A 19,804-nucleotide genomic window follows, 5' to 3' on the forward strand; every position below is an offset into this window, starting at 1 on the left:
ACGTCATGAATCTGACCTACCTTGACCTCAAGACCCTTTCTTTCCCTCTGTCTTCATAAACAACACTGATTATAAATTGTGACTGGCACAAGTGTCCAATGAAATTCTGGGGATGATATGATGGAAATGAGTTTTTCAGTACCTTTCCAGACAAAGCACATCATGTAACCTACCTACTATTTTGAGTGACCCCTTAAGACAAAGTCACTTCACAGCCCAGCACAACTAGTTTTTTTGTATATAGTTCAGTGAAACTAATAGCGAAAGAAACACATCACTATAATTTCAATGTTTTTATATCTCTACAGGGTGGATTAATGAGCAAAAACAGGTTCAAGGTTTGAGATCTTGCTTTTTCTGTCTCTTTATATTTCTTTCCATGTGAAGGTTCATCTCAGTCATACAGGTGGTTTGCTCTTGAATTGGACAGACAGACAGACAGACAGACAGATACTTTTTTCAGGCCTGTCCAGTGCAATTAATTTGATGCTGATAAAGAGTTGAAGTGAAAGTGAAAGCAAGAAACACTGAAGGAGAGCAGTGCTCTTTGTGTTTTGTCACAGCACATTAGGAAATGCTAAAGGCTGAACTCGTCTCCTCTTCCATTCATTTCCCTTTTGTCTGACAACCTTTCTGCCAAACAGAAAAGCAGCATGTCAACAATGGGAACCTCTCAATGAGCAAGCACAGGGAGAACTAAATGTGTGTAATAGACATGGAAATGATCCAAGTCAAAAAATAAAGACAAGTTATAATGTGGCATGAAGGATCAGAAGACTGTGCACATCTGTTTTGACTCTACATTTTCCCTCACAGCTGCTGAAATTAAATTTATAGCACATGTACCATTTTTTGCAGGATATAGCTACAAAACCAGTAATCAAGCACAGCCATATATATTTTGGCTCCAATTATGACTGGAAACACTTGTTTTATTGTGTTTTTTGTTGCAAGATAAAACTAATATTCCACCTTTGCCACTCACTGTTATATCCTGACCCAGTCTCACAAGTTTGTGAGAAACACTACTGCACCTCCAAATCCTCTGTGATACTTCTCCATCTGACAGGGCCTTTGTGCGCTTTTCTGCATTGTCATTTTCATAAATGCTACAGCTAACACATCATCTGTTTCCCAGCTTATTATCTCCCCATGTACTTTACAAATTCAATTAGACCCTTCCAACCATCTTGTTACTTTTCCTCAACAGCTGAAATAATTTTTGGAGCTGCAGTAATTTACTACACAACATTAACATTTTCTGTCCTGACCCGTCACGTCTTCGTCTCTCTGACAAACTTACTGAAGTCATAGATAATTCATTTGATTCTAAATTACAGCTTTCCATCGAGCCGCGCGCCCTTCTTGCAGGGGTTTGTTGTGACAAGCGGGGATATCATGCGGCGCGTCTTTAAACATGACGCTGACATGTAGCATTTATCCACTCACTCAGAGAGAATAAGACAGCATTGCTCCTCGTGACACCTCCCTCATTTCCCATGATGCACATGTAAGGGGGCGCCTCCGCATGACGATTAGTAATAATAAGAGTTCTTGAATATTTTGGGATGTACTTGATTTTAGGTGTTTTTTTTCCTCTAAGATGTAAATGGGTGGGGAGCTGGAAAAGGACAAATGCTGCCAAAGAGCCATTGTATCTGAATAAAATGAGACATTTCTTCTATTGTGTGTGAATGAATCACTTATGAAGGCAGCAACGTTGTATAAAGACAAATGTTTTCTTAATTCTGATTCCAATCCAAATTTGCATCTGAAACAATGAAAAAGCTTCATTTGATTGTCTTGTTGGTTGACTGGAAGCTGAGAAAAGGAAAGGAAAGATAGTGTAGGAGAAAAGAGAACATGAATAGAGGGATGGCAAAGGAAAAGAAATGAGGAGATATATAAAGCAAATAGAAGAGGACAAGAAAGGAAAAAGAGGAGGAGAGAGGTATAGGAGCACAAAAAGCAGCATGGATACAAAGTTGGCTTGATAAAAATATTACTTATGGGCTCCCAGTTCTACACATTTCATCCTGTAGCAGTGAACCTTCTCTTATACAGAGAAAACAAAAGCTTCAGCTATATCTCGCACATCGTGTTGGGACACAAACACAGACCATACTTACGATCACAAAAAGGGTTTATTGCTCAAGTGACTGGCAAAAGATTTCTTATTTCCAATATGTTCTTTTCCAGTACTTTTTACAGGATTGTGTGGCCACGTGGTAATACTGTACACACGAGTGGGTCAAGATGTCATAAAAGTAATAAAAGCATTGATATAGGTTTTTCAAATACATATCTGAATAAAATAATTTGATAGTATGAAGGTTGAAAATGGGCTCCAGTGTATGACGCCTGGCTTCTGTCTCTGATCAATGAATCTCTGAAATTGATTTCTCTCCTCACTTTGCCAAACGTTCTGCAGGTCAGTGGCCTCGACTGTTTACAACAACTCTCTACACTTCAACCTTGTAGGTAAAAAAACACTCTGATTTACTAATTTCTCGCTGAAAGTCAGGCGTGGATTGGGGTGAAGACTCTGTACACTTTGATTATTATGTTTTCAAACATCCTTCGACTGAATCTCTATTTGACTTTGACACTTAAAGTGTTGTTGCGGGCTGTGACCCTGGACTGCTGGTCAGATTTCGATGTGATTGGGGTCATATTTGATTTCCTCATTCAGTGAAGCTTCTTTTATGTTAGTTGTGATGTGCATAGATTGGATATTTGTAACTTCCACAGGCCTTGTTCTGTGTCTCCAGAGTGACATTTAATATTTTTACACTGCAATGTTGCATTGATTGGGGCTAGTGTCAAGTTTTCTGTTTCTTACAGGTAGGCACAGTTGGAAATTGTTGGAGAAACATCATTTTTTATATTTATAATACATAACAAAGTTCTATATCACAACATGTCCACTCAAGATATAAATATTCACAGATTTATTTTCTGTTGGCTTATCAGGCAGCTCCTTCCCTGATGATAGCAAGCAAAGGTGTTGGGACTTTTAGCATTTGACACGAGCTACTTCTACCTTATTGCTTTCAAAAACAGTGGTTGTAAGCTACTGGGGATCACCTGATGTTTGTTTATTTGACAATTTGATACACAACAAACACACAATGACAGTTAAAAGAAGTCATTTTGTTCTGCACAATGTAAAACCTTTTCATCAGTAACATCATTGTACTCAAAGAATGTTAATCATAGTTTTCACATGAAATCACATCCTCTTAGGACTCGTTACCTGGAGGGCAAAGCAAGGCTTGTTTCTGCTACCTGCCACTTACTTTTATCAGTTTTCTTAACCCAAAATGCCAGATACTCACTGGGACAAGTTTTAATTAGATTTATGTCATAAGATATAGTGTTAACACGACCAGAATATTACTGCCCTAGAATGCTGACTACAGTGACCCTGAAACTAATGACCCATGGATGTTAGTGATTGTTAGCTAGCTAAGTGGCACTCACAACTGACAATGAAGAATCTCCTGTCCTTCACCTCCCAAATGACAGCATTACAGCCTATACACATCCAAAGTACATATAGCTGACTGTACTTTTGTAAGCTTTCATCCTGGCACCAGTGTAAGGGGAGGGATTCTCCACAAGATATATGTAAACATTGCCAGAGTGGAGCTCTGGCAGGGACTTAGTATACTGCAGTGCAAAACCTCTTCTTTGTTCTCATATCTTTGTTGTTCTTTGGTTGATAGGTGATCTAAATATTCGTTGCTTGGAAAACATGGAAAATTTACAGGTATCCACAGTTTGGCCACCATGTTGAAAGGGTTCTTTGCTCTCCAGGGCCCTGTGCCAGTCACATGACTGAAAACTGTGAAAACGGACCAAAGCTAGAATGTTATCAAGATTTAAAATCTTGATGTATGTTTAAAAAAAGAATGAGTGTTTCAAGTCATTTGTGAGTTAGAAAATACAAATATCTTGGGGTACTACTCTTACTGCAACTCTGCCAATGTTTGTTTACACATACATTCTTTACAAAGTGAAAGAGAGATGGATACAAAAAACCGGCAGAAAGAGGATTAGACACACGAGGATGAGGACTGACAGACAGGCTGAGAGAAACAGAGACCTTGGAGGAATTCTGGTTGACCTTCGTCTTGTGTGAATTAGTGTGGCGAGCAGCCGGCTGGTCTAGCCTGAGGCTACACACATGCACATACACACATGTACGTACACACACACACACACACACACACACAAATGCGGAATGCCATGCAGCAAACGTGTAACATGTCCTTTGGTCTTTGAGAGACACTGGGTTCTTTGACATCTCATTCTCTGTCACTCTGCTTGTCTTCCTTGTGTGTGTGCCTTTATTTTACTTACATTATGGGGACCATCACCTGTTAACACACTGACATTGTGGGGACTCGGCCATCCCTGATCACTGAATTTTAGGGTGGCAACATGGTTTAAGGTTAGGGTGAGGTCAGGGGTAGGGTTATGGTTAAGGTTAGGATAAGTCTACAGGAAATGAATGTAAGTCAATGTAAAGTCCCTGCAAGGAATAAAAACACAGCGCGTGTGTGTGCATGCGACCTCTTGGCCAGAGCTTGAGTGTTTCTGTCAACTGTAACTGTCTCCAAAAACACACCACTGTTTCATTAAAAGAAAGGCTAGGAGTGATAGATACGCGCCCCCCACTATCTCTCTGGCTCTCAGTGCTCTCTCTCTCTCCCTGTTGCTCTGCTTCTCGCTCTTCTCACTCTCTCCTTCTAACTGCTGTTTTGACAGAAATTTGTCTGTCGGTCAGTCTGTCTGTCAAGTTTTTGGGCTGATAAATTGTTGGTGAGAGGGTGTGATGTTGCCTTGAACTCACCCAAATTCTCCTTTCAGCATTCATCTCTCTCTCCCTGCCTCTTTAGATTTCTCTCTCTTCTTCTGCTCACCTACTTTTCAGTCTCTCCAACATGCATTAAAAGCATCTAAAGGGAAGAGCCACAATTTCAAAGATAAGAATTTTCATTTGAATATGAATACTAGTGTGTTTCATTTGTGTGTGTGTGCAGCAGGTATATTTCGATGCGCTATGAGTGAATTTTTTTTAAAACTCTGCCTTTGTGTCAGCCGGACATATTTAGCCTATGAGGACGAGGCAGCTGGGATGCTGCTGGCAGGTGAAGTGTTTATTCTGGCACCATGCCTGCAATCTTTGTCTGCTGGGATGTCAAGGTGATGATGGAGAGACATGACAAAAGATAAAACTCACATACTACCAAAACACACATCAAAACAGCAAGACATAAAAAAAAAAGGAAAGTGCAATTTAGGGAGCAATTTGCATCAACTTTCAAGTGTGGACAACGCTGTATTTTGTTTTACCCCAAGCCATCTAGTACCTTTGATCAGCCGGCAAACTGCTGATGTTTGCCTTTGTAAACCCACAGCTTTGGATATGATACAAGACAATAATCCAGCATACAGAGCCTCAGCTTTAATTTGAGGGAATTTTCTTTAGCAGTATTGAATGCAGAGGTAAAGAATGAATCATCAATTGACTCAGTGTAGGGTGGTTAGAGTTTATAGAATAAAAGATAGTAAAAATGTTTACAGATAGTTTTAAATGTATTTCTCAGACAAAAGTGGCATATAATTGTGAAGATTGTCACCATTTGTGGAGAAGTGGAAATTTTCTGTTGATGTTTTCTTTCACTACAAGTATTATAATGTTTTGTCACTATTAGATATAAGGCACAAGTCTAATACATGCTGTACATAGTGAGGTCAGGCTTGCAGTAAATCAGCTGTCATTTCTGCTTTACCATCACCAGGTGCTTGGTGACCAGCCGACTATATTGTATGTCCAGTCATACACTAATACTCATACTGATGTAAAAGATGGTCATTTTAAATTTCTCTTTTTTGTCATCTAATCTGTAATTAACTACAGTACATTATGTCAAATTGTACAATGAGCTTCAAACACCTGAGTCATGGTAGGCTGGAGGACAAATGAGCATTTAGTAATACATGTAAAATATGCCCAGATTGGCGCTAATACTGATCCTTAGGATCCGATTGGGATATCTCTAAAAAAAAAAGTAAAATGCAAAAATGTTTGTGACATTTGAGAGTCATGTTCCCCTTTGGCACCCAGTTGGATGGATGCAGTCTCCAGCTGTGCACAGGATTATTTTAATTCTTCACCTAATGACTTGTAACGCCAGGTCAGAGTCGGTTCAGAGTCCATTCATTTTTTCTTACACCATTCTCTGCATGAATCACTGGTTATGTTAATCCTTAGTGATTTAAACAAAGATAAAAGGATGCAGCCTATTTCATGTTTATTATTATTTGGCCAAATCTGGTGGAGTCAGTACTATAAAATAATTTTAAAAATGAATATAGTGAAACCAGCCATATGTTGGCATATGTTCTGTTTGACACCGTCTCTAGCAAACTTGGATTCTACAGTACAAATCCTTCCAATATCAGTTCATAGCAGCTTCCAGGACTGTTTTTGATGGTCAAGTTTCCATCTTTCAAACAAGCTTTTGAAAGGTTTTTTGAGTGGCTATCAAGAAACCTGAGGTGGTGAAATTTCATCCACTTGTGCAACAGAAACTAGCAATAAAATATAATCTCTTCTCCCCTGTGCTACATCTGTATCCTCCCACCATCCCCTGCATTCATCAGCCCACCTTTAGAGCTAAAGGTGTTCAGCATCAGTCTATATTCTCCACATGGAGAGATGTGTCTCTGCTGATTAATTACTGTCTGATCGCTGCTGTTGCTGCACCCTGCTAATTTCTCTCTCCCTGGGATATTACAGCCTGCGATGGCCTGGGTGTGAGGGTTTCTCGCAGTAATTGTGCGGTATTTCTTGCTAATAGGATAATAATTGGAGCAGGTGCAGATAGCTGGGTGGTTATCAGGCCTGGTGAGGAGAGATGGAGTTTGGCACCACGCCACGGATGCCCGCTGTGAAGCACGACGACACAGACATGTAAAAACACACTTTAAAAACCAGAGTGCCACAGAGGGAGGGCAATTATTATCCTTGCCATATTTATCTTCCCCATCCAGCTCAATCTGTCTCTCTGGAAATGTTGCCCTTTTTTATGAATCTGTGTTTGCATTAATTTGTCACTTTCTCTGTTTACAGTTTTTCTACTATGATGTTTCCCCCCTGTTCTTTTTCCATTTCCACTTCCTGTTTTTGTTGTAATGTTTGTAACTCCATCTAATCCTGATGCAAGGCAGTGAAGGTCATTCACAGAGAAACAGACCATGAATAATTTTTAGGACTTAATATAACGATCCGATTGGGCAATCAAAAACCTCATCAGTAAGTAGTGTAACTAGCCAAAAGTACCGTCTGTACTGCCTTTAAGTTAATTAGCAATATATCTGTTGTTAAATGGTTGTGTAGCCGTGTTGTGTGTGTGTGCCCTTTTTTAAGTCACATCATAACAACTAACCTCCAACTCCAACTAAAGTCCAACAGCTGAGGAAGGTCAGAAGATATAGTAGAAAGCTAATGTTAACTGTTTTGGTCAAGCTTCTCTTTTCAAGCACCATACACAGAAAAAAAGAAAAAAAAAAAAACCTTCAACGCAACAGCCCTTCCACATCTACTATAACATGCTATTGAACATTCTGACCCTAAGGAGCTCAAAGTCTTTCACATCCAGAAAAATCAGGTATCACTTAGCTGATGTGGATTCACATACAGTAAAATGCACATCAGAGAACAATCACATTTAATTCATTTAAAGTATAGTTAATCAGAGCTATTCGATAGTTATTATGATAGTTTCTGTTGTTCCCACTGTCTTTCAGTAGTAACCTTCTGTATGCCACAGCTGAGCTTGACATCGGAAAGCGTCTCATCTTGTCAGTGATGACACTGACGGCTCAGTATAATCAGTTTAGATTGAGGAATCGGTGTTAAACCTTTGTTTAGTCGTCTACTGGATGCTGGTAATTAAAAATCCCCAAATGCATTAGACCATGAAGTCCTGCTTACAGTACAGTATGTATACCAATGTGCACTACGCAGTATACAGATGGAGGATAACAGTACAATCATTATGATTTTTTACAGCATTTTGCTAACTTGTAGACATTGAAGAAATTAAAACATTGTCTTTTTTTCTCGGGGATTCTCGAGCTCCCCTGAAGGTTCTCACGCTCTGTGAAGCATATTGCTACAGCCAGTTAGCAGCCCTGAGATGCTATTCCAACTGAGAAAACTGCTGCTGCTGCAGTCAGAAATGTTGGATTTGTCAAATTCTGCATTTGAGGTTACAGTGTCAGGCCTGTACTATTCAAATTATTTACCATACTCTTTCAGCTTCAAGGTCTCCTGGATGCAAAATGAAAAGCAGACAGAAAACAGAGTTTGTCTAATTTCTGGCATGGGGCGAAAAAAAATCCATCTGTCAAAAGTGCTGAGTAACACATTGAACCCTTCAAACCAGGCAGAGCTGTGGTGATGATTAAAACGACAGACATCTCCTTGCTAAGGTAATGCTTTCAAAGAGTGAGCCTCTATATTTGGGCAGCAACAGTATTGTCGTGATCACCCCTCCCTCGCTCCCTCCGCAGACTTCTCAGCCTTGAATATGGTGATGATATTAATACTAATCATAACATAGCTAGCGATAGATATAGGCTCTGCTGCTTTGAACTGCAAAAGGGTTGTGTTTAGTGGAAGAGAGACGATTAAGTGCCTCGAGACCGTATAAGACGGTAAATCTGGGAAAGCAGATGCCACCCCCCCCAATAAACAAATAATACAGTGCGACTTCTCAAACCCCCTATGCCATCTCAAATCAGGTTGGATTAGGACAGAATATGAGGATGTTCACTTTAATGTCACACAGAGACACACACAGCGAGAGGGTGCATCTTCCATTTCCTCCTGTGCCCCCCTCCACCCACCTCTCCACGATGCGCTGTGTTTAGCCCTGCTTAGCCAAATGAGCTCCTAATAAATGCAGCCCTGAGCCAGTCTGCTGAGGAGGCGCTTATAATTGGAGGGCTTTCTCCTTCGCTTTAGAGAGGAAAGTATTAATGAAGGGGTGGGGTGGGTGGGATATGTGTGTGTGTGTGTGTGTGAGTGTGTAAGGTGGAGTGACTGAGTGGGTAAGTGGGTGACTGTGTGTGCAAAAGGTGGAGTGCATGTGTGTGCGTAAGGGTGAATGTGGAAGGTGTGTGTATGTGTGTGAGAGTCTGTAGAGTGCATTTATGGTTTGGGTGCATATACTGCAAGTTTTGCACATACATGTGTGTTTCTACCTGGGCTTTGAGCATATGTAAATTTGTCTCCATGTCTTTACTTAATGCTGCAGCTCGCCAAACAAGCACAGTCTTTCTTTTAAAGTTGTTATTGCTCTGTTTTTCTCTCCCCTTCCTTCTTCTTTAATCCTGCTTGCTAACTTTGCAGTGCAGTGGGATGCTGTTTGTGTTCTAATAATGGGGAATGTATTCATTCATGGATATGGCATGTGTGTCTTAAAGATTCTCAAATCCTTCCTTTTGCTCTTCTTCCTCTGTTTTGCATCTGTCATTATTTTCTGCCAACACTAGACTCTAAGCAAGAGAGCAAAAGAAGCAAACAAAAAAACAAAGATGAAGAGGGCCACCTATTTTGTCCACTTGGGTGAGACAAAATTTTCCTCTGATTAGAAATGTTGACCAGTATCTCTGTGCACGTGTGATTGCTGACCACAGTGCACAAGTGTATAGGTGGAATGTCGATAACGAGATCAGAGAGATCTTGGTAACACTCACACAGTGAGGTCCGCCCTGTAATGTCAGGCCTTATCATCTAATTGGCTGACAGAGCTGGAACTCTGACAAACCAGCATGATGAATGAGAAACAAATGGATGTGTGTGAGAGGTGGAGAAGGACTGAGGAGCTGGGGAGGAGTGAGGACTTATCACAGCTTTGTGGTCATTGACAGGAGGATACGTGTTGATAATCCTGTTTACCCTACAGCTGCAGTGACACATGATATGATGGATTGGCTTGTATGCTGTAATATGCAGTGTGTACATACAAGTTGTCTGTGAGACCAGACTGGTTCTTGGTTTGGTCCAGATCTATGGTGGCCTCAAGCTGTTGGACTCTAACTCGCCTGCTCTTCTTTTAGCAAAATCCTCAACCTCAGTTTCAGTTTGGGAATATGTATTTGTGTGTTGTGCATGGGGACATATGAAGAGTGAGAGGTCACATCTAAGCAGCATGTGAAGTGAGTGCTGAACAGGTACTGCATGTGTACTCACCAGTTCAGGAATTTGGACACAGATTCCAAAGAAGTAATGATGTTGCTGAATGCTGAAAAATACAAAAGAGAGACAGAAAATCAAAAAAGGTGCAGACTGTAAAACAGTCTCCATTTGGTCTCACAACATTTACTCTAATAGAAATGAAATTCTGGAGTGATGTATTTACCATTTAATGCACAGTGTAAAACCATATATATATGTTATAACTGAGCAAAAGACCCATCTGTCCAAAGCAGGATCATTTATTTACATTTCAGTTTGGTATTTTCACTGATATAAGTGAAGCAACATAAGGAAAAAGCCAGTGGGGTAACAACGGCAGCTAGTAGCTAGATGTCTTAAAGTCTTGAAGAAGGTATTCCAGATAAAATTGAACTTGACAGACTATACATAGGGAATGGGTGGTTGGTGTGGAGATAGTGTTGGCCTTCACTTGGCTTAGCACATGAGAAATCCTAGCCTAAAGTATGAAAGCCCTAAGTCCAGGAACTGACAAGGGCTGCAGAAGTATCTGAGATAGAGCAGGACCTTTGTGCTTAGCACCTAGAAATCCTGCTCTAACTATACTGTCTAGAGACAGTATAGTTTCTGAGATGAATAAACCATAAAGAGTAACTGCAATGAAAAATGGTGTCCGTTGGAAAGACTGGCAAGATTTCATGCAGTGTCTGATAAAATGAAGTGAAAATGGGAGCGGACATGGTGTCTCTCACCTATACTAGCCCCCTCCATGACTCTATGGCCTACAGCCCTTCTGTTGTTATTCCAGCTAAAGTACAGTCCATAAATTAGCTCTGCTTGCCACCTAGCGAGGGTCATAAGAAGCATTTTTCAAACCGCGAGTCGTTATTGGAGGAGGAGGAGCTCTGGGCAGCTACAAGTCTGAAACAGTGGCTGCCAGAGTGAAGAGGTGGCATTCTTTTTTACAAAACTGCTGGCTTTTTGAGATGAGAGTGTTAAAAGCAGCCAAAGGTCTCAAATTTGATTCAGATGTGGTGTTTTTCTTTTTTGGATGTGTTAGCATCTAAAGCTAAAGTGTTTGTTTTGGTAACATTAGTGACCTAGCATGGTCATGATTTTACCTTTGTATTGAATTAATACAATTTTAATCTGCATGTAATTTGACCATTTTTTGTTTGTTTTTTGGAGTCTCACTAGACTCTCTAGGCTGAGAACAAATTAGCTTTAAAACTCCATATAGCTGTCTTGCTAAAACAATCTGAATGTACACAGATGCAAATTAGTCTGCTGGATGTGCATACAAACTATGAAAAGGTTTTACTGCTCTGGATTTATTACTTTATTTGGTGAACTGCTTAATGCTGATTTAAAAAATCCAAATCTGCTCCCATCATGGTCATTGTTGGGTGAAAACCATGCTTTAACTACTGCTACTCACAAAGAAAAATGCAAGGTACTGTACACTGTGTTCCATTTGCTATGAATGTGACGTCAAGTAATTTTCCTGGAGAAGAATTTTAGAAAAACTGTTGACACAGACAGACAAAAACATTTATCTAGTTCTAAGTGATGGTTTCCACTGCCTCTGTTTCATACAATGCGCTTTCCAGCCATCGCCCTGCAGAAAACATAAAAGTAGGGAGCATCCTGGAGAAACTCCGAGGCACTCTGATGGTGAGAGAGAACGAAGGACTTGGAGGAGAGGAACCATAAACATATATACAGTACACCTACGCTGGACTGAGAGTGAGACTGACAACAAGGTGAATACAGCTTTGGTTTGAGGTGTGATCACTCAATTACTGTGATTACAGCAAGATAGAAAGAGGAGCTGGAGCTGAGTGTGAGTGAGAGCAACTCACAAGGTCATATTCATTATGGCAAGCAGCTAAGGAGAGTGTGTTACCATGAAACAAAGATGACCCCCAACCACAGAGCTGCCTACAGGAAAGCCACTGCACTGAAAAATAGGAAGACTAAATAAAACACGGCAAATGGAAGAAAGAAACGTTCTGTGCTGTAATGCGTCTCTAACCAACGCTCACAATAAGATCTTGGCTCTTTTGTTGATTTCTCTGTCCCTCCTCTTTTTCTGTTTGCAGTGCTAATTTGATTTCTGGAAATCATGGTTTTGTCTCGTCGAGAGACTGACAGTTGCCTCTGCCTTAATTATTGCCGAGTGGGGAAAAAAGATTCTGGGGGATAATGCTTGCTCTCTCTCTTATATCAAGCCCCAATAATTAATTCACACACATATCTGCAACATTAGTTCCAGAGGAGATAATTAAGAAAATGGTTTTGGTATTGTTCACTGGCATCTAGCAAGACAACGCTGCTATCTGTTTTTAGAAAAGCTAGTAGTCACCATTACGGTATCTTTAAAGGGCAGTGATTTAGCGTTTGCTAATTGCATGACGCATTTCAAGCAATGCTATTAATTGAGTGTAGTAAGTATGCATTTATCTCTGTTTTATTCTCATCAAGTGTTTGTTGTTCGTGTGTGAGTCTGTGACAGAGAGATAGTGTGTGTGTGTGTGTGTGTGTGTGTGTCTGTGTGTTTAACACAAACTATTTCTGCATCACATTCATTATCATCTTAAGTCATTTATTTTTTGCTATCTGGCAGCAAACATGTGCGTGTTGCATTCTCTGTCACAGCTACATCATTCAGTGCTGTACTGTGTTTTCATTGTGACTGTATCTTGTTCATCATGCTAACGTCAACTGCTAACATGAAAGACAACTTTTTATCAATACAGTTGGGCACCGGGCCAGATGTTAAATTAAATGGATTGAGGAAGTGGAGACATGCATTTTCTCACCGTTTCTCTTCCAGAAATGTAATCTTCCTATATAATTTTAAGCTAAATGTCACCCACTGCTGGTTTGATATCACCTGCGTTTAGAGTTTAAATAAAAAAGTAAAAAAGTTTTTTTGCCTGCTGTGCTATTTGTTAGTGTTACGTAGTCACAATACTTGTGTGTCAAGGTGTTTAAGTCTTGATTTTTGATTTGCCCTGATCATTCATCACAGCAAAGGCTTGCTTGTGATTCTTGAGTTTATAGGTACAAAGAATAGATGAAAAGCATCCAGCCACAGTGGTCGCTACCTCGGCTTTTCTTTACAGTTATTAACAAATGAACGCAAGTTGAGCTGAATATGACCGAACATTATTTGACAAAACACATTGGAATGCTTAGAAAACTTTAGTTTGAAGGAAAGACATCATGTTTTCTGTGTTTGAATGTACTTTGTGTCTATTTTTTTTCACGGTATCGCCAAGACCTTGTGCATAACATTCACACAAACATTTTTTTACATTTGAAACCTTGATTTTCAACATACAGAGAGTTTCTGTTGTATGATCCATGAGATGTAAATATTCTGTTAATAAAGCTTGACCTAGCTTTTGTATATAAGCCAGTTCATGTCACAAAGCATTCCCAGGTGCACGGCAGTTGAACACCATGCGCTCTTCTATATGTCTGATGGGAACACAGCACTGGTGTCTGCTGAAGGTTAAAGTTTATGTTTGTAAATTGCAGCGTTACTTCAGCATGCAAACTTGTTAAGAGTTAAAAATGTCTGAATGAGTGTCTCTGTTCACATCTGACCCACGTGCACGCATCTGTGTTTCAACACACACTCATGCATGTGTGTGTGATAGCAGGTGTGTGTTATATTTAGTACAAGGCGCATTCCGAATGACCAAACCCTGATAACTAATGGCCTGTCAGTCAGAGCCAATCCCTTCAGTTTTAGGCAATGACCACACCCTTCTTCAACACCACCTGTCTGACTGTGTATTCAAGCAGTGTGTGTGTGTGTGTGTGTGTGTGTGCGTGCATGCAAATGGACCTGCTTGTACAGTACTGCTTTTGTGTGTATACAGCAGGTCAGATGTGCATGTTGATAGGCCACTGCAGGATTTAAACTGCCTTTTAGTGAAGCTTATTTTATAGACAGGTTTGAGGTTTACAAACAATTGAAGATACAGGGAAAGCACTGAGGTAAAAAATACATTTCCACAATGTCAGAATAGCCTATACATGGATATTTAGTATTTAAAAAAAAAAAAAAAAAGCTTCTGGGAGCTCACAAAATTGTTCTTTAGAAGAAAATTTGTATGTTATGTGCATACTTTTTCACCACACACCACCTTTTAAAGACAACTCTGGCACCCATGATACATATCAGTGATAATGCTACATTATGCTTTATACAAAACTGGCTTCACCGACAGAGTGACCTGTATCCGAAAACAAATCCTGACAAACTGTGTCAATACCGGATTTAATCAGAATGATCAGCCGCACAGGATCAATCAGAGACATCAGTTTAAATTTTTTTCTTTTGAAAATTTTAAGCAAAAGAACATTAAACATTTCCCATTCCAGTCCAATAATCTGCTCAGCTGCCACCTATTACCAAACTAAAAGTAAAACTTTGCCTGAATTTATCAAAGTTTTTTATCTTTGTTGAGTATCAAAGTTCAAATCAAGAACAAACTTATTTAAAGATTACTATGTTGATTTACTGTGGATATCAGTGGCACAGAATGAGCTGAAAGTGCAGCATGTCTTCATTTCTACCACGCAATATTGTATGCAGAGCTGATTTTGCCTTATACAACAAACCTGTGGTTGTCAAACATTTTCTGTCATTCCCCACTTAAGAGGGTGAGCAAATTTTCAAGCCCCACTTGTCATAAAAATGATAACGAAATGGCCCAATTTTACAACATCAAATTGATTGAAATATCAAATCACACCAAGTTCAAAACAGATAAAATATAAGTACAACTGTATCATTTGAGAGGGAAAGTTTTCAATTTTGCAGCACTTGTGTCACCCAGCATAATCGACACCATGTCTACAGTTACAGGGAGATTTCGCTGCTCAGCAATTTGTGGTTTTATGCACTGTGCAATTCTATATGCAACTTTGAATGAAGCCATTTGTCCTTTGCTGTCCACTGATGCAGATTTTACCATGCGATTTTTCTGCTGATGGTTTTCTGTCAGCTTTCTTTCAAAGAAGTCGAGTGACTTATTAATGTGACTGGGGTGTGTTGTCTCTAAATGTCTTCTTAATTTGTTGGGTCTCGTGCCGTCTGCTGCCAGCGGTTTAAGACACAAGACACACATGGGTCCCTCCTCTGCCCCCACCATTCCCGCCGTAAATCCAAGCGCAAGATAGGCTTCATCATATTTTCTTTTCGGCTGGCTTTTTGGTTGATAAGACTTTACTGCCGGTCGTTTCTTTGTCTGCTTGCACTGAATCACCTGCTTTTTTTGTGGTCCATGTAATAAATTTATCCATTTACGTTATTATGCCCACTGCGTACACTATTGGCCCTCTGTGTAAATGTTTCCTTATATTGTTGCGCTGCAGTTAACATGTCGACGTTAAACCGTTATTGCTGCACTATGGTTCCACTTTTTTCTCCCAGGCCCTGAACTGATGTTATTTTAATTTACTTGTATTAATGACCCATTTCTAATTTTCTCCATTCATTACGCCCCACCTGTCATGTCTTTATTCCCCACTAGTGGGGCGCGCCCCACACTTTGAGAACCATGGCCTTAAAGTGACTTCAGGAGTCAAATTCAACAGGAAAGCAGAGACTCTGCATTTATTGCTCTAGAAAGACTGGCCATGCTTTTAGGTTACACACTAGCAACATGCTTTTAATTTGATAACTCATATAACCTTTCAAAAGGTCTCTCTGCTATTTTCTTCTCCAACACGTAGACACACACCCACACATGCTCATGTTTGTTTGCCCTCTCTGCAGTTCCAGGTGAAACAGGTCTGACATTTAAGACCCAGGTGTTGCAGAGATGAAGGGAACAAGGACTGGTTTTCTCTCTCCAACATGCCAGCAAACAAATTAATTAGCTTCTTCTGTGTGTTTTCACTTTCAAACACCTTCACGTTTTTACACAAACCCTTTGATATCAGGGCCATAATCTGCAAAAACACGTTATGTGATTGTCTGAATGTCTTTTAATATAACTAGTGTGGTTCAAATTAATCCCAGTACTTTGATCTGATGATTTTAAGGTTATTATGTGCATGAATGAGCAGAAAACGTTTTAATAATAATCTCTCAACTTTGCTGCTGTTGTAGTTAAAAGTGGTTACTTATCTTTTTGTCAACTGTCCACAGCAGCAAGTCAAAGCGGTTTTACAATAGACAAGACTGAGAGAATAATACAGACTGGCCTGCTGCCAAAATGGCCAGCAGCCATGGGGCAGAATTACCAGCATCTGAGTCGTGACAGTGTCAGTTTCTGCCTCTACCCCCAAACTAACTGCCCTGAGGGAGGAGCAACAACACAACAGGTGTGTTAAATGAGACTTGATTAGCTGCACGTTGCATCCAGCTGTCAAGCGTAATTTTCAAACTTTCACAAAAATCTAAAATACCTTTTCATCAGATGAATTGAAGCAAAGAACCAAAGTTTTGATCAGAATCTAAGTATAAACTGCTTTCATGTGTCTCAGCTGCAGTTTCTATCTGAAAAATAAAACCAAATGCAATAACAAATAAGAAAAGGCAAGAAAGCAGGTGAGTGGGGTCTCCTGGTTGTCCGATGGCTTCAGGAGCATAGCAAATAACTGCAACATCCCTGATTTGATTCCAGCCACAGAATCCATGTCTCCTGTCTGTCTCCATTTTATCAACTATTCAAAATGAAGGGCAAAAATGTAACAAAATAGCCTTTATTTAAAAGAAAGTAAATGATTTAACATCAAGTGGGCAGCACGGTGGAACAGTGGTTAGCGCCGTTGCCTCACAGCGAGAAGGTTCCAGGTTCGGGCCCCACCTGGGACCTTTCTGTGTGGAGTTTGCATGTTCTCCCCGTGCTTGCGTGGGTTCTCTCCGGGTACTCCGGCTTCCTCCCATAGTCCAAAGACATGCAGCTTAGGTTCATTGGTGTCTCTAAATTGCCCATAGGTGTGTGTGGTTGTTTGTCTATGTGTTAGCCCTGCGATGGATTGGCGACCTGTCCAGGGTGTACCCCGCCTTCGCCCGATTGCCGGCCGGGATTGGCTCCAGTGACCCCGCTCAGGGAACAAACGGTAGAAATGAATGAATAAATGATTTAATCCTTTTAGCTATCAGGATAGAACCTGTAATCAACTACGATCTGGTTCACCACTACCATCAAAAAGCATGGATGACATGTTTTATCCAAGGAACTTCCTTCATGTTAATAACATGTTGTTCCTGTCTGGTGCATTATTGTACTGCTTTCTTAAAAGAGACACACAAGATGATGTCTAAAATATTTCAGGGGTGGGGGTTTAGATCCAAAATCCATCCCCCTGGCTACATCTTTGCCTTGTATTCTTTAACAAAATGATCTGACTAATCTCGGGCCAACTTCTGAGAACTTGAAGTGTCAAACAGTAAATCAAAGCATATACATAGTTTGACATACGCATGTTCATTGGACTGTAAGGTACTTGAACTCTTTTATCTCACCCATTTAGTCAGTCTTAGTGAGTGAACATGTGTATGATTTAAAGGTCATCCTGTCACACCTCTGAGGACTAACATCTGCAAGCAGCACATCTCCTCCACACCTCTTGGCCCGGGCTGAGGGAGATTCCTCCAAGTGTGAGGAAGAGAGAGAGAGACGGGGGGAAGGAAAGGAACCTGTGTGATATTTGCTTTGCATTTAATTTAATTAATGTTCTCAGATTTCTTTAAACAAACACACAGTTGTACTCTGTGTGCACACCTGTAGGCGTTATCACTGTCAATTAGTAGCAGTGCCAGATCAACTAACACAGGCTCAAACATGTTAAAGTTACACACACATATTAATGCAGAAAGACTGAACTCGCCGAGTTTAATCGGTTTCACTGTTTTCTACAATCATTCATTTCCTTCACCAAAATTTTAGCTGGCAATTTTGTGGGTCAGAAGCGAATTAACACGTGGTCATCATTTACATTTTGTAATTTCAAACACCTGCAGGTCAGAGTCAACCATCAATTGAAAACATGCACTCAACAAAATATTTAAGAATGAATCAAATTCAGAAATCTTTTTGGTTTGTGAAAACAGATGTCAGATTGTCACGATAAAAGTTGATCAATTTGCGAAGCTGGCTCTTTTTGATCGGTTCATCCTCAGGAATGTGTCATGAGACAGTGGGGCAGCAGTATGACGATGATTTAAAGCATTAACTGTTTAATTTTATTTAATTTAATGTAATCACAATTTTATAAACTCAGAATGTTCAACATTTGAATGTGTTAGCAAACTGCTGCACTGGCAGACAAGAAGGAAAGCTGACATTCATTTGGAGTATTTTCTGGTACGTTGGTGAAAGTGTGTCCAGTGTTCAATTCCAGCCCAGTCCGGTTTGGTCTCCACGGGTCTTGGCTCTTTAGCTGCAAGAGGTTCTGCTTTCTTTAACACTAACATTTTCTGTTATTTGTTTTATGACACATAGTGTATGGAAGCTTTTTGTTTGTTTATAGCTATATGACTACGCTGGATACAAGGTCAATGGTGAGAGTGAACCAAAAAGTCAAGCTGTGGGCCTCAGACCTGACGGTTTGGGTGATAATTCTTTGGGTTTGTCACTTCAGGTCTTGTACTCCTCAAAAGTCACATTATGACACAAAACGCTACCCTGAAGTTACTCTTATCTAACTGATCCTGAAAAGTAGTTGCACATACACACAGCTTAAGGAAATATCTTCAAACAACATGCAGATCTCAGTCACAAATAAGTGATAAGTTCAATACTTTTACAGATTTTGAGTGGTGAAAAAAAAACGCTTCAAAGCAAGATACGTTAATTTTACCCATCTCCTCATACCCTGATTATTTACACTTATTTAAAATTCCCTTCTATCTGTGTGTCTGTGCAGAGAATGCACATATATCCTCTTACTGAAGCATGACATTATTAGAAAGCTTATGATAAAAAAAAAAAAAATCAGCAATAGGGAGGCTTTAACTCACATGTGGCCTATTCCACCCTCTCTGTTGCAGCAGATGTCAGTCTTTTGCTCATATCCCCGGTCCATTTTCAGGGGTTACAGTGCAGACAAAAATAAAATGTCTTGTGTTGAGTGGATAAATTGCCATACCTCATATCTTCCTTGAAAGATGCTTGGCATGCTGAAACCCTCCCTGTTGTGGCTCAAATTGCAGATGTAGCCTGAAAGAATATAGATATAAATGTAAATCTTTCTCTCTCTCTCTCTCTCTCTCTGTGTGTGTGTGTGTGTGTGTGTGCCTCAGGAATCTCTGTGTCTGCCCTTTGATTCCAGGCTGAGACAGTTGCATTTCAACACGGCAGCTAAAATCGCAGCGGTTGACTAAATATGGATGTGCAATTGCAACATTAAAGAAGGAGACATAATTGAAGAACATAACTACAGGACATCCCAGAATAAGGTGGGGCGATGGTTGTCACAGTGACAAATCGGTCACAAAAAGGGGCTAGGGGGGACTCCTGCTCCTCTTTCTCTCCCTGACTCTCTCTCGCCCTTTAATTTTCATGTCACTCTGCTGGATCTGGATTTCTCTCTCAC

At 40.1% G+C, this 19,804-nt stretch overlaps 1 long non-coding RNA gene across 1 annotated transcript; it reads right to left on the reverse strand.

Annotated features, from left to right (window-relative positions):
* Positions 1 to 4,881: 4,881 nt before the first annotated feature.
* On the reverse strand, positions 4,882 to 19,430 carry LOC109969862 (uncharacterized). Its single transcript, XR_002276325.1, has 3 exons — positions 19,358 to 19,430; positions 10,274 to 10,325; positions 4,882 to 4,964 (listed from the first exon to the last, which is right to left on the reverse strand). It is a non-coding gene; the product is annotated as an uncharacterized LOC109969862 (long non-coding RNA).
* Between the last annotated feature and the right edge of the window lie 374 nt (positions 19,431 to 19,804).

Source organism: Monopterus albus, unplaced genomic scaffold, assembly GCF_001952655.1.
Source record: "Monopterus albus unplaced genomic scaffold, M_albus_1.0 scaffold184.1, whole genome shotgun sequence".
Classification (NCBI taxonomy): Eukaryota; Metazoa; Chordata; class Actinopteri; order Synbranchiformes; family Synbranchidae; genus Monopterus; species Monopterus albus.